The 14310-nt window shown below is 44.3% G+C and overlaps 1 protein-coding gene across 2 annotated transcripts in view; it reads left to right on the plus strand.

The window, feature by feature from the left end:
* Window positions 1-14310, plus strand: part of LOC106578541 (partitioning defective 3 homolog) — a 568924-nt gene that overhangs the window by 64211 nt on the left and 490403 nt on the right. The window lies entirely within an intron of this gene.

Consider the following 14310-nt stretch of genomic DNA (forward strand, 5'->3'; position numbering starts at 1 on the left):
CTCAAAGCACTGGGCTAAGGGAGATTTGAGCTTGGGGCTAAGCGAGTGTTCACACGTGCACATTCTAAAGTGGGCTAGCACCAACCTTAACCCAGGGGCTAGCCAATCAGAGTTCCTTTGATACCTAATTTGAATATTCTACACCAGAAAAGTTGGTTTCACCTAGCCGTACTTGTGTGAACACTGGCTAAGCTAGCCCAGGGCCAGTCTTAACCTGGGGCTAAGAACAATGCAGTGTGAAAAGGCCTTAATGTGTTGAATCAGAGTGATATCTGGTGTTATGCTACTATAGAACAGAGATAGAGAGAGCTTTAGTAATAGCAGTAGAGGTCATTCTAATCAGCTATAGTAAGGGATAGGATGGGAACATTTGAGAAAACACATTCTCCATTTACATTTTAGTCAAGCCAAATATTAGCCCAAGGCCGTTGGAGACTATTTCCTTCTTCTAGTACATCCAGACTACTGTAGTTTCCTCTGGCAAACTTTATTTGACTGCTGGCTGGTACAGCGTGTGTGTGGGTGCTTGCGTGTGTGTGTAGGTATGTGTATGTGTGGTTGCGTACATGTGTGTGGGTTCACTCTAGATTGAAAGCCAAACAGAGTGGGTAGAGAGACCATGCCACCTCCAGTTATGACGGTGGTGTTTCTTTAGACGTTGTGAACCAGAGCTGTGTGTTAATCTCCGGCCTGTAGGAAGTGCTGCTGTTTATGGGACAGTTTGTCAACCAGACAGGAGGTGGAGGTGTGTGTGTGTGTATCTGTGTGTGTGTGTGTGTGTGTGTGTGTGTGTGTGTGTGTGTGTGTGTGTGTGTGTGTGTGTGTGTGTGTGTGTGTGTGTTTGTGTGTGTGTGTTAGAGCGGTGGTCCGGATTCGTGAGCTGGTTTTTCCAGGTGGCATGCCATGCTTCTGTTTTCATCCCTCTCATATCAACACAGTCTGGTATTCAGGCCCTGGGTTCCGTGCTATTCCCCATCAAACTCCCCTGCACATGGACAGGAAATAGCAGTAGAGACAATACGAGTAGCTCTGTCCTTTAACATCAGTGACAGTACAGTACACTGCTATACCCAGAGAGCCATACATAACATCTTTTAGTCGTTTAGCAGATGCTCTTATCCAGAGTGACTGACAGTTAGTGCATTCAACTTAAGGTAGCTAGGTGGAACAAACACATATCACAGTCATTGTAAGTACATTTCATCTCAATAAAGTAGCTATCAGCAAAGTCAGAGCTTGTAAGGGGGAAAAATATAGAATGAATATATTTATATATACACATACACATACATACACACACACACACACACACACACACACACACACACACACACACACACACACACACACACACACACACACACACACAGTCGGTTAGGACATCATTTTTCCAACAATTGTTTATAGCCAGATTAATTCACTGTATCACAATTCCAGTGGGTCAGAAGTTTACATACACTAAGTTGACTGTGCCTTTAAACAGATTGGAAAATTCCAGAAAATGATGTCATGGCTTTAGAAGCTTCTGATAGGCTAATTGACATAATTTGAGTCAATTGGAGGTGTACCTGTGGATGTATTTCAAGGCCTCTTTGCTTGACATCATGGGGAAATCAAAAGAAATCAGCCAAGAGCTCAGAAAAAAAAATGCATGAAGGTACCACGTTCATCTGTACAAACAATAGTACGCAAGTATAAACACCATGGGACCACGCAGCCGTCATACCGCTCAGGAAGGAGACGCGTTCTGTCTCCTAGAGATGAACGTACTTTGGTGCGAAAAGTGCAAATCAATCCCAGAACAGCAAAGGACCTTGTGAAGATGCTGGAGGAAACAGTTACAGGAGTATCTATATCAATAGTAAAACAAGTCCTATATCGACATAACCTGAAAGGCAGCTCAGCAAGGAAGAAGCCACTGCTCCAAAACCGCCATAAAAAAGCCAGACTACGGTTTGCAACGGGGACAAAGATCATACTTTTTGTAGAAATGTCCTCTGGTCAGATGAAACAAAAATAGAACTGTTTGGCCATAATGACCATCATTATGTTTGGAGGAAAAAGGGAGGGGCATGCAAGCTGAAGAACACCATCTCAACCGTGAAGCACGGGGGATGGCAGCATCATGTTGTGGGGGTGCTTTGTTGCAGGAGGGACTGGTGCACTTCACAAAATAGATGGCATCATGAGGAAGGAAAATTATGTGGATATGTTTTTATACAAAAAAAAATGTAAATCTTTATTTAACTAGGTAAGTCAGTTAAGAACAAAATCTTATTTTCAATGATGGCCTAGGAACAGTGGGTTAACTGCCTTGGATATATTGAAGCAACATCTCAAGACATCAGTCAGGAAGTTAAAGTTTGGTCGCAAATGGGTCTTCCAAATGGACAATGACCCCAAGCATACTTCCAAAGTTGTGACAAAATGGCTTAAGGACGACAAAGTCAAGGTATTGGAGTGGCCATCACAAAGCCCTTACCTCAATCCCATAGAAAATTTGTGGGCAGAACTGAAAAAGTGTGTGCGAGCAAGGAGGCCTACAAACCTGACTCCGTTACACCAGCTCTGTCAGGAGAAATGGGCCAAAATTCACCCAATTTATTGGGGGAAGCTTGTGGAAGGCTACCCGAAACATTTGACCCAAGTTAAACAATTTATAGGCAATGCTACCAAATACTAATTGAGTGTATGTAAACTTCTGAACCACTGGGAATGTGATGAAAGAAATAAAAGCTGAAATAAATCACTCTCTATTATTCTGACATTTCACATTCTTAAAATAAAGTGGTGATCCTAACTGACCTAAAACAGGGAATTCTTACTAGGATTAAATGTCAGGAATTGTGTGTGTGTGTGTGTGTGTGTGTGTGTATATATATATATATATATATATATATATATATATATATATATACACACCGTTGATATATATATAAAACGGTATATATATATATATATATTTACACACACACACACAGACACACACACACACACAGTTGAAGTCGGAAGCTTACATACACCTTAGCCAAATACATATAAACACCGTATATATAAACACCGGTGTTTATATGTATTTGGCTAAGGTGTATGTAAACTTCCGACTTCAACTGTGTGTGTGTGTGTGTGTGTGTGTGTGTGTGTGTGTGTGTGTGTGTGTGTATATATATATATATATATATATATATATATATATATATATACTGGTCAAAAAAATAAAGGGAACACTTAAACAACACATCCTAGATCTGAATGAAAGAAATAATCTTATTAAATACTTTTTTCTTTACATAATTGAATGTGCTGACAACAAAATCACACAAAAATAATCAATGGAAATCCAATTTATCAACCCATGGAGGTCTGGATTTGGAGTCACACTCAAAATTAAAGTGGAAAACCACACTACAGGCTGATCCAACTTTGATGTAATGTCCTTAAAACAAGTCAAAATGAGGCTCAGTAGTGTGTGTGGCCTCCACGTGCCTGTATGACCTCCCTACAACGCCTGGGCATGCTCCTGATGAGGTGGCGGATGGTCTCCTGAGGGATCTCCTCCCAGACCTGGACTAAAACATCCGCCAACTCCTGGACAGTCTGTGGTGCAACGTGGCGTTGGTGGATGGAGCGAGACATGATGTCCCAGATGTGCTCAATTGGATTCAGGTCTGGGGAACAGGCGGGCCAGTCCATAGCATCAATGCCTTCCTCTTGCAGGAACTGCTGACACATTCCAGCCACATGAGGTCTAGCATTGTCTTGCATTAGGAGGAACCCAGGGCCAACCGCACCAGCATATGGTCTCACAAGGGGTCTGAGGATCTCATCTCGGTACCTAATGGCAGTCAGGCTACCTCTGGCGAGCACATGGAGGGCTGTGCGGCCCCCCAAAGAAATGCCACCCCACACCATGACTGACCCACCGCCAAACCGATCATGCTGGAGGATGTTGCAGGCAGCAGAACGTTCTCCACGGCGTCTCCAGACTCTGTCACGTCTGTCACATGCTCAGTGTGAACCTGCTTTCATCTGTGAAGAGCACAGGGCGCCAGTGGCAAATTTTCCAATCTTGGTGTTCTCTGGCAAATGCCAAACGTCCTGCACGGTGTTGGGCTGTAAGCACAACCCCCACCTGTGGACATCGGGCCCTCATACCACCCTCATGGAGTCTGTTTCTGAGCGTTTGAGCAGACACATGCACATTTGTGGCCTGCTGGAGGTCATTTTGCAGGGCTCTGGCAGTGCTCCTCCTGCTCCTCCTTGCACAAAGGCGGAGGTAGCGGTCCTGCTGCTGGGTTGTTGCCCTCCTACGGCCTCCTCCACATCTCCTGATGTACTGGCCTGTCTCCTGGTAGCGCCTCCATGCTCTGGACATTACGCTGACAGACACAGCAAACCTTCTTGCCACAGCTCGCATTGATGTGCCATCCTGGATGAGCTGCACTACCTGAGCTACTTGTGTGGGTTGTAGACTCCGTCTCATGCTACCACTAGAGTGAAAGCACCGCCAGCATTCAAAAGTGACCAAAACATCAGCCAGGAAGCATAGGAACTGAGAAGTAATTTCCACCTGTTGTCTATTTCATTTGCACAACAGCATGTGAAATGTATTGTCAATCAGTGTTGCTTCCTAAGTGGACAGTTTGATTTCACAGAAGTGTGATTGACTTGGAGTTACATTGTGTTGTTTAAGTGTTCCCTTTATTTTTTTGAGCAGTGTGTATATATATATATACACACCGTTGATATATATATATATAAAACGGTGTATATATATATATATATTTACACACACACACACACACACACACACAGTTGAAGTCGGAAGCTTACATACACCTTAGCCAAATACATATAAACACCGTTTTTCACAATTCCTGACATTAAAAAAAAAAAAATATATATATATTATATTATATTATATTTGAGATTCTTCAAAGTAGCCACCCTTTGCCTTGATGACAGCTTTGCACACTCTTGGCATTCTCTCAACCTGCGTCATAAAGTAGTCACCTGGAATGCATTTCAATTGACAGATGTGCCTTGTTAAAAGTTAATTTGTGGAATTTCTTTCCTTAATGCGTTTGAGCCATTCAGTTGTGTTGTAACAAGGTAGGGGTGGTATACAGAAGATAGCCCTATTTGGTAAAAGACCAATTCCATATTATGGCAAGAACAGCTCAAATAAGCAAAGAGACATGGCACTCCATCATTACTTAATGACATGAAGGTCAGTCAGTCCGGAAAATTTCAAGAACTTTGAAAGTTTCTTCAAGTGCAGTCCCATAAACCATCAAGCACTATTATGAAACTGGCTCTCATGAGGACCGCCACAGGAAAGGAAGACCCAGAGTTTCCTCTGCTGCAGAGGACAATTTACTAGACATGCACCTCAGATTGCAGCCCAAATAAATGCTTCACAGAGTTCAAGTAACAGACACATCTCAGCATCAACTGTTCAGAGGAGACTGCGTGAATCAGGCCTTCATGGTCAAATTGCTGCAAAGAAACCACTACTAAAGGACATAAATAATAAGAAGAGACATGCTTGGACCAAGAAAAACGAGCTATGGACATTAGACCAGTGGAAATCTGTCCTTTAGTCTGATGAGTCCAGATTTGAGATTTTTGGTTCCAACCGCCGTGTCTTTGTGAGACACAGAGTAGGTGAACGGATGACTGTCCTTCAAGACTGTTGGAAAAGCATTCCAGGTGAAGCTGGTTGAGAGAATGCCAAGAGTGTGCAAAGCTGTCATCAAGGCAAAGGGTGGCTACTTTCAAGTATCTCAAACATAAAATATATTTTGATTTGTTTAACACTTTTTTTAGTTACTACATGATTCTATATGTGTTATTTCATAGTTTTGATGTCTTCACTATTATTCCTGTATGTAGAAAATAGTACAAATAAAGAAAAAAACCCTTGAATGAGTAGGTGTGTCCAAACTTTTGACTGGTACTATGTATGGCTGTGACAAGAGTATACCCTGCTGAGTTTAAAGACCATGAAAACAGTTTCTATGTAATGTTATATTTAGGATCCTATATATCTCGGCATGCATAAATGCAAGACAGTCCATCTGTCTGTCTGCATAACTGCACTGAGGCCATTGTCATGAGACTGACACATGCAGCACCTTTAAAAGCACTAGGTCTGTTCACAGTAGTGGCTGTACGTGTAATGCTATGCATATCCACTGTACTGTGTGTGCATTGTGCGTCCCAACTGGCACCAGATTCCCTACATAGTGAACTACTTTTGATCGGAGCCCTATTGGCCCTGGTCAAAAGTAGTGCACTATATATGGAAATGAGTGTAATTTGGGACTCTGCCTGTACGTGTTGCTGCTCGCCAGTGATTAATGAGCAGTTTAAAGCTAACAGCATTGTTTAAGGCCTATATGACCTCCAGACAGACTGACTGACTGACTTACTGACAGACAGGGTTGTGGAGCCGGTCAGCCCAGTCTTAAAAAAAAGTCTAGCCTGCTTCCTTCCGCTTCTTACACAATGTAATTTTGGTTTGACATCAAAACCAGTTTGGAGCACAACCACCTCTGCCTTGACAGTAGGAACAAACAGAGTATATTAGGTTGTCTATACTAAATGAAGATATGCTTTTTAGTGTACCTCTTTCTTTACATTCTTTACCTATAGCAGAATTGGAGTGCATCCCAAATGACACCCTAATCCCTATTTAGTGAACTACTTGACCAGGGCTCTGGTCTAAAGTAGTGCACTATATAGAGAATAGAGTGCCATTTCAGACCTAGTTCTGGTTATCTTTCTAATCTGTGCTCCCGACCTTCGCTTCTCCAGCTTTCACAGGAAGTGTGATTGTAGTACAAGCAGGAAACTAATGCCAGTTGAGCGCAGCAGCGAGTGGCAATCCCTTCATCTTAGTGTGGGTGTGGGTGTGGGTGTGTCAAATCAAAGTTTATTGGTCGCATAGACTGTTTTGCAGATGTTATCCCAGGTGCAGCGAAGGCTTTTTTTCCCCTAGCGCCAACAATGCAGCAATATCTGGCAATACAATAACTACACACATAATCCAACAGTTAATAATCCAACAAAAAGAACAAGTTAAGATGTATCAAAACGTCAGAATCCGGAATATAAATATATATGTATCTGAATGGTGTGTAAATGCAGTGTGGACAGTATATGAATAGATAAGTAGTTATATAGGATGAGCCATGACTAGAACACAGTATATACATATTTAGTGGGTAAAACAGTAGGTCAAATTATTAGTACCGGGTGGTAGCCGACTAGTGACAGTCTCTAAGGTGAAGGGTAGCGTACCGGGTGGTAGCCGACTAGTGACAGTCTCTAAGGTGAAGGGTAGCGTACCGGGTGGTAGCCGGCAAGTGACAGTCTCTAAGGTGAAGGGTTATCGTACCGGGTGGTAGCCGGCTAGTGACAGTCTCTAAGGTGAAGGGTAGAGTACCGGGTGGTAGCCGGCTAGTGACAGTCTCTAAGGTGAAGGGTAGCGTACCGGGTGGTAGCCGACTAGTGACAGTCTCTAAGGTGAAGTGTAGAGTACCGGGTGGTAGCCGGCTAGTGACAGTCTCTAAGGTGAAGGGTAGTTTACCGGGTGGTAGCCGGCTAGTGACAGTCTCTAAGGTGAAGGGTAGCGTACCGGGTGGTAGCCGGCTAGTGACAGTCTCTAAGGTGATGGGTAGTTTACCGGGTGGTAGCCGGCTAGTGACAGTCTCTAAGGTGAAGGGTAGCGTACCGGGTGGTAGCCAGCTAGTGACAGTCTCGAAGGTGAAGGGTAGAGTACCGGGTGGTAGCCGGCTAGTGACAGTCTCTAAGGTGAAGGGTAGTTTACCGGGTGGTAGCCGGCTAGTGACAGTCTCTAAGGTGAAGGGTAGTTTACCGGGTAGTAGCCGGCTAGTGACAGTCTCTAAGGTGAAGGGTAGTTTACCGGGTGGTAGCCGGCTAGTGACAGTCTCTAAGGTGAAGGGTAGAGTACCGGGTGGTAGCCGGCTAGTGACAGTCTCTAATGTGAAGGGTAGTTTACCGGGTGGTAGCCAGCTAGTGACAGTCTCTAAGGTGAAGGGTAGTTTACCGGGTGGTAGCCGGCTAGTGACAGTCTCTAAGGTGAAGGGTAGCGTACCGGGTGGTAGCCGGCTAGTGACAGTCTCTAAGGTGAAGGGTAGTTTACCGGGTGGTAGCCGGCTAGTGACAGTCTCTAAGGTGAAGGGTAGAGTACTGGGTGGTAGCCGGCTAGTGACAGTCTCTAAGGTGAAGGGTAGTTTACCGGGTGGTAGCCGGCTAGTAACAGTGACTAAGGTTCAGGGCAGGGTACTGGACGGAGGCCAACTAGCGGTGACTATTTAACTGATGGCCTGGAGATAGAAGCTGTTTTTCAATCTCAGTCCCAGCTTTGATGCACCTCTACTGTCTCCAACTTCTAGATTGTAGTGTGGTGAATAGGCCGTTGCTTGGCTGAGGTCCTTGATCATCTTCTTGGCCTTCCTGTGACACCGGGTGTAGGTGTCCTGGAGGGCAGGCATTGTGACCCCGATGACGCGTTGGGCTGACTGCACCACCCTCTGGAGAGCCTTGTGGTTGCGGATGGTGCCGTTGCCATACCAGGCGGTGATACAGCATGACAGAATGCGTGTGTCTGCGCCTGGGCGTGTGCGCGTTCGCGGAGACTTAAGTGCAATATAGTCGTGCTGCCTGGAACATAGCCCTGTTGAGAATGCCCTGGCCCATACTATGCACCGGGGAAGGCCACTGTTTAAGAGAGGCAGGGAGAGACTCAACCCCCCCCTAACAGGGTTGTCTGTCCCTGGGGTAAAGGAGGAAGGTATATACCCTGTCAAGGCTGGTTAAAGGCTGTCTTTATATTCAACAGTGGTTGATTTGCATTGGTCATACAGTAGGTGTTCCTGACTAGAGTCAGGTCTGTAAGGGAGGGTAGTTCAGGATAGGCACACTCCCTTGACAGGCATCTGTAACGGTTTAATTACTCAGGAGTGTGTTTGTAGGGTCTGCTTGTGACTGTGGTGCAGCAGTAACAGTACCATCCATTCAGCTAGTCAATTATGTCACATGGACTTGAGGACATTTAAAGTGACTTGGCCCTTCAATTTGTCATAATGGATTTGGAAGACAGTCAGTGTGTGCGAACACGCTCCGTTTGTTGGTTGGCCTGTAGGTGTGTTAATGTGGCTTGCCCCATGATGTGGTTTCATGGTCTGTACACTGTGTGTGTGTGTTCTCTGGTGTTATATGAGCGTGGTAAAACACCCGTGTCATGTTATAGTCTTCACATAAGGCGTTTGCACTCCGGTAGCTGGAATCACGTTTCCATAGTTAGTCATTGTGAAAGACCCACTCTCCTCTTTCCTCTATCTGCTCTGCCTATCCCTCCATCCCTCCTTCTTTCTCTCCCGCCACATCTCTCCTCTCCTCTCTCTCTTTGTCTTTCTTTCTCTCTTTCTATGTCTCTCTCCCTCTTCCCCCCGCCTCTCTCTCTCTCTCCCTGGGCAGGGAGTGGGTGATGACCTCATTTGTTCCACGCATCTGCTTATATTCACCTCTCTCTCTCTCTCTCTCTTTAATAGAAACAGTATGCCAGCCGAAGCAGCCCAGCCAGGGCCCCCAACAGGCTAACAGACCTGAAGAGAGACTTCCTTGTAGTTATTTTAGGCTTGTGTCCCAAATGGCACTCGATTTCTTATATAGTGCACTACTTTTGACCAGGGGCCATAGGGCTCTGGTAAAAAGTAGTGCACTATATAGGGAATAGGGTGCCATTTGGGACACTACCTTATATGATCATTATATTGATTTCATCAGGAGTAATGGTTGTCATGGCTATGTACTATGTGAAGCTGCAGCTGGTCAGTCATTTTTCTCCCAGCTATAGAGCGATAGATGAAATGCATGGGGTTGAATTTGATCTTAATGGTAGTTATTTGGCGTAGCTAGTGGTGGAGTAATGTCCACATGTGCATGCCCACTCTCTCTGTGTATTTCACATCGGTACTGTAGGATTCAATGTTGTGGGTTTGCTAAGGATTGTCAGACCCAATCTTGTGCTCTTTGCGCTCAAACAATCAGGACTAATTACCAAACACTGTAGCAGACAGACGGTGTCGTGAAAGAATCCTTTTAAGACTAATTTAGCTAACCTTGAGTGAAACAACCAACAAACCTTTATGGCTCAGTCACCATGGGAACCAGGGAGAAGCTGAGCACTATGTGTGTTGATGTTGTGTCCCAAATGGCAGCCAATTCCTGATTTAAGTGCAGTAGTTCTGACCAGGGCCAATAGGACTTTGGTCAACAGTAGTGTACTGTATAGGGAATAGGTTGCCATCTGGAATGCAGACTCAGTGAATGGACAGTGACAAAAAGCTGTTATTTGCAAGGGTGTTGTTGCATATGGAACACTATCAGAGTTGAATGGTAGAGGAGGTCATGAGCGCTTCAGTGCGTCTCTTACCGTTGAACGTGTTGAGTCCACACCCTGCCAATCCATTTGAATAGGAGGAGTGTGAAGCTTGGCCAGCATTCAGGTCCGTTTCAGAAACTCAGCCCTGATTGATAGCACGTTATACATCTAGGTGCTGGAACATGTCCGTCTAGCTGTGGTTGGCTCAAGTCTGCTGCCCAGACCAGCAGTCCAAAGGCCTGTAGACATTCCATGCAGTGTGTGTCCAGGAGTGTATGGACATGGTTGTCGAGTATTTTAGACTACAGCAGATTTTGTGCAGGGAGCTTTTTGTGCAGTTCTGTCTTTCAGTCTCTGATAGTCTCACATTGATTTCTTTCTCTCTCGTGCGCGCGCACACTCAGGTTAGTCACATCGCATACAGAAAGGCTTTGAACATGTCACAGCACTGAGTTAAGGAGAAGGCAGAAACAGGATTTGTCACCCCATTGCCTCGTCAAGTGGCCATTATGGGTAGTCGTGGTAACACTCTGTTACTGGTGCTTGAGACAGAACAATCTCAGGATCTTCCCTACGTGGTCTTGATGATTGGTGGATCAAGTAGCGCCATTACTGCTGATAGTTGTATGTCCCTAATGGCACCCCATTCCCTTTGTAGTGCACTACGGGCCAAGGTCAAAATTAGTGCACTGTATAGCGAATAGAGTCCCATTTAGTATTTCTTTGTAACACCCATTTTCTATGAGCAAATAAATGACCATTGCACTGTCTGGGATGTCTACACAAAAACAAGTATGGGTAATATACTGTACCATGCAATGTGGTTAGGGTTAGTGGCTGCACGTGTGTTTGGTCCAGAGCATGGATGATCTATGTGTCAGGTCTGTGAAATATTCAATCTGCTACCATTCCCCTCAGAACCACATGTAACATCTTTAAGATATACAGTAGGAGTCAGTTTGGGCACACCTACTCATTCAAGGGTTTTTCTTTATTTTGACTATTTTCTACATTGTAGAATAATAAAGCCATCTAATAACTCATGGAATCATGTAGTAACCCAAAAAGTGTTAAACAAATCAAAATATATTTATATTTGCGATTCTTCAATGTAGCCACCCTTTGCCTTGATGACAGCTTTGCACACTCTTGACATTCTCTCAACCAGCTTCACCTGGAATGCTTTTCCAACAGTCTTGAAGGAGTTCCCACATATGCTGTGCACTTGTTGGCTGCTTTTCCTTCACTCTGCATTCCAACTCATCCAAAACCATCTCAATTGGGTTAAGGTCGGGTGATTGTGGAGACAAGGTCATCTGATGCAGCACTCCATCACTCTCCTTCTTGGTCAAATAGCCCTTACACAGCCTGGAGGTGTGCTTTGGGCCATTGTCCTGTTGAAAAACAAATGATAGATAGCTGTAAAGATGGTCCGATACCAAGCCTTTTGGGCTTGTTTCCTGTCAATAATGACATGTCTCTGCCCCCTAGTGGTCGGTATATGTTAGTGCCGCTAAATGTGTTTAGCAGCCGTTTTTATGCAGTCTATTCTGGCAGCTCATTTGAAAGTATTCAAATTCTCTTACACCTGCTAACGTCAGTTGTGTGTTGAATGAAAAACAAAGCTGCTTGACTATAACACCATAGAAAATGTGTGGACATTGTATCATATGTTTAGTGTTCATTGCGTTGAATTTTGAATAGTTTAATCACACAGTATGTCAGTATACTGTTAAAATATAAATTCTTCTTTTTATTTTAGTTCCACAGAATATATTTTAGCATTTTCACCTTTGGAATGAGACGAGTTCAGTTGGTGGTGTGTGCCAGACAGTGTGTCTGTGTCTCTCTCCCCATCCATAACCCACAGGCTAATGTTTGTGTGTGTGTGTGTGTAAGGACATTCGGGGAGGTCCCTGGTAGAAGGTGGTTCTCCACACTGTAATAAAATAAAATACGGCCCTCTGGGTAGACTTCTGAGGTAGCAGCCAGACTGTTGGGCGACTGGCTCCATCATGACCTTATGGGTGCTTTATTAACTCACGTCACTTTGGTAACACTTTGTGACAGTCGCTGCACTGTAAAATTTATTTTTTTAAATCCAGTTTTTACAGTACAAATCCAGTTTTTACTGGCAGCCATTTACCTGTAAGTTACTGTAAAAAAAGGTACAGTATATTACCGTAAATTCCAAACAAACTTTGGTTTAACAGTATATTACTATAAATGTTATTCAAATGTCCTCTTAGTGTTAAACAAACGTTTATTTGGACATTTTTTTTTGCACTTCCTCAACTAAAAAAGAGCACTACACCACTGGTTGACAGGGCCTGGGAGAGAAGTAAATATAAGAGAGGTGAAAGACCAGCTTTGTACAGGGGGACTATGTGTCTGTCTACAGACACACACCACATGACTTAATGATGACAAGGTCCAAAGGAAACTCCAAGGGCTACTAACGCAAAAGCTCATTACTGTAGATTCCGCTGAGTAAGGTCTTTCCGTGTTGTCGTGTTGTGTTATCCATGTCAGGTGCATCGTGGTTCAGTCGCTATGTCCCAATTATCTCTCCTTTCCTCCTAAAGTGTGCACTTGTTCACTCAGTTCCCTTTAATGATTTGAAAGGACATGACTGGTATAAGAAATATGGTGTAAACTCCCACTAGCCGACGTGGACGTCGATTAAGGCACCCTTCACACCTCTCTGATTCAGAGGGGTTGTGTTAAATGCGGAAGACACATTTCAGTTGAATGCATTGTTGTACAATTGACTAGGTACCCCCCTTTCCTTTCCTTACCTTCAACAATCGAATGCTTTTAGATTGAAGGGAAGTCTTGAACAAATGCACACTTCAGGAGAAAGGAGATGATATTGCGATGCATTCCTCAGTGGGCACTGCAGTTGTGCTTTCAAACCACTTGGGAGCACTCAAGTCCATATTTATGCTGTGTGTCCCATTTATCCTATACAGCTGTGACTGGTTTGGCTGTCTGTTTATGTTAGTTAATGATGATGATCTGGGCATCCCTGGATCAGAGCAGGCTGGGTAACTTGGACAAGGCATCCCACCTGAGTGTATCTCCATGGTAACAGTGTTCTGGTGCCAAGGCAGCACCTGTGTTGAGTAGAGATCAAGCCGGGAGGTAAATTAGGCGATTCTTAAGCAGGGTCCCCAACAGCTGCCCCCCACTACACTACACTAGGCTACAGAGACGGGCCCGGGGAGCATGGGAAATCAAAGACTAACGGCACTGGTGGGCACTCTGCATTTGCGTGTGCCAGAGCAATTTCCTTCGTTGGCAAAGGTTAAAAGCTTCTCTGTTGTCTCCAGTTGTCTCTCACCATCTCTATTCGCCCTCTCTCTTCCTCTCCCTCTTATCTCTTTCTTCCTTTTTCCCTCTCTTCTAATACATTTTTAGCATGCATTTTCTCTCTCTTCCTCTCCCTGTCCCTTCCCCCTTCTCTCTCTACTCTTCTAATACATTTTTAGCATGCATTTGCCTAAATGGAATAGGGTGCCATTTGGGAAGGAACCAGGGAGAGCTGTCCTCTAGAGCAGGATTGGGAGGTCTAGGAGAAGTACGCTAACTTCATTTGTCACTTAATCAATGACTCTCGCTGACTTGAATCAATGACCGGAGCTCCACCAAGAGAGTCAATACGTGACCTCACCCAACTCTCCCTCCCTTTTAACTCTTCTTCCCTTACTGTGAGAGAGTTTCTCTGTGTGTGTCTGTACTCATTCACTTTAGCCAACTCCTCTGATTATCTGTCTGTCACATACAGATCTGGGACCACAAACGAATAGCGAAATCACATAGAAAACGAAAAAAAAAACGAATTGCCAAGACGGGAAAATCCAGCTCATAAAGTTATACAAGCATAGCTAGTAACT

The sequence above is a fragment of the Salmo salar genome, chromosome 19 (genome assembly GCF_965601325.2).
Source record: "Salmo salar chromosome 19, fSalSal1, whole genome shotgun sequence".
NCBI classification, from domain to species: Eukaryota; Metazoa; Chordata; class Actinopteri; order Salmoniformes; family Salmonidae; genus Salmo; species Salmo salar.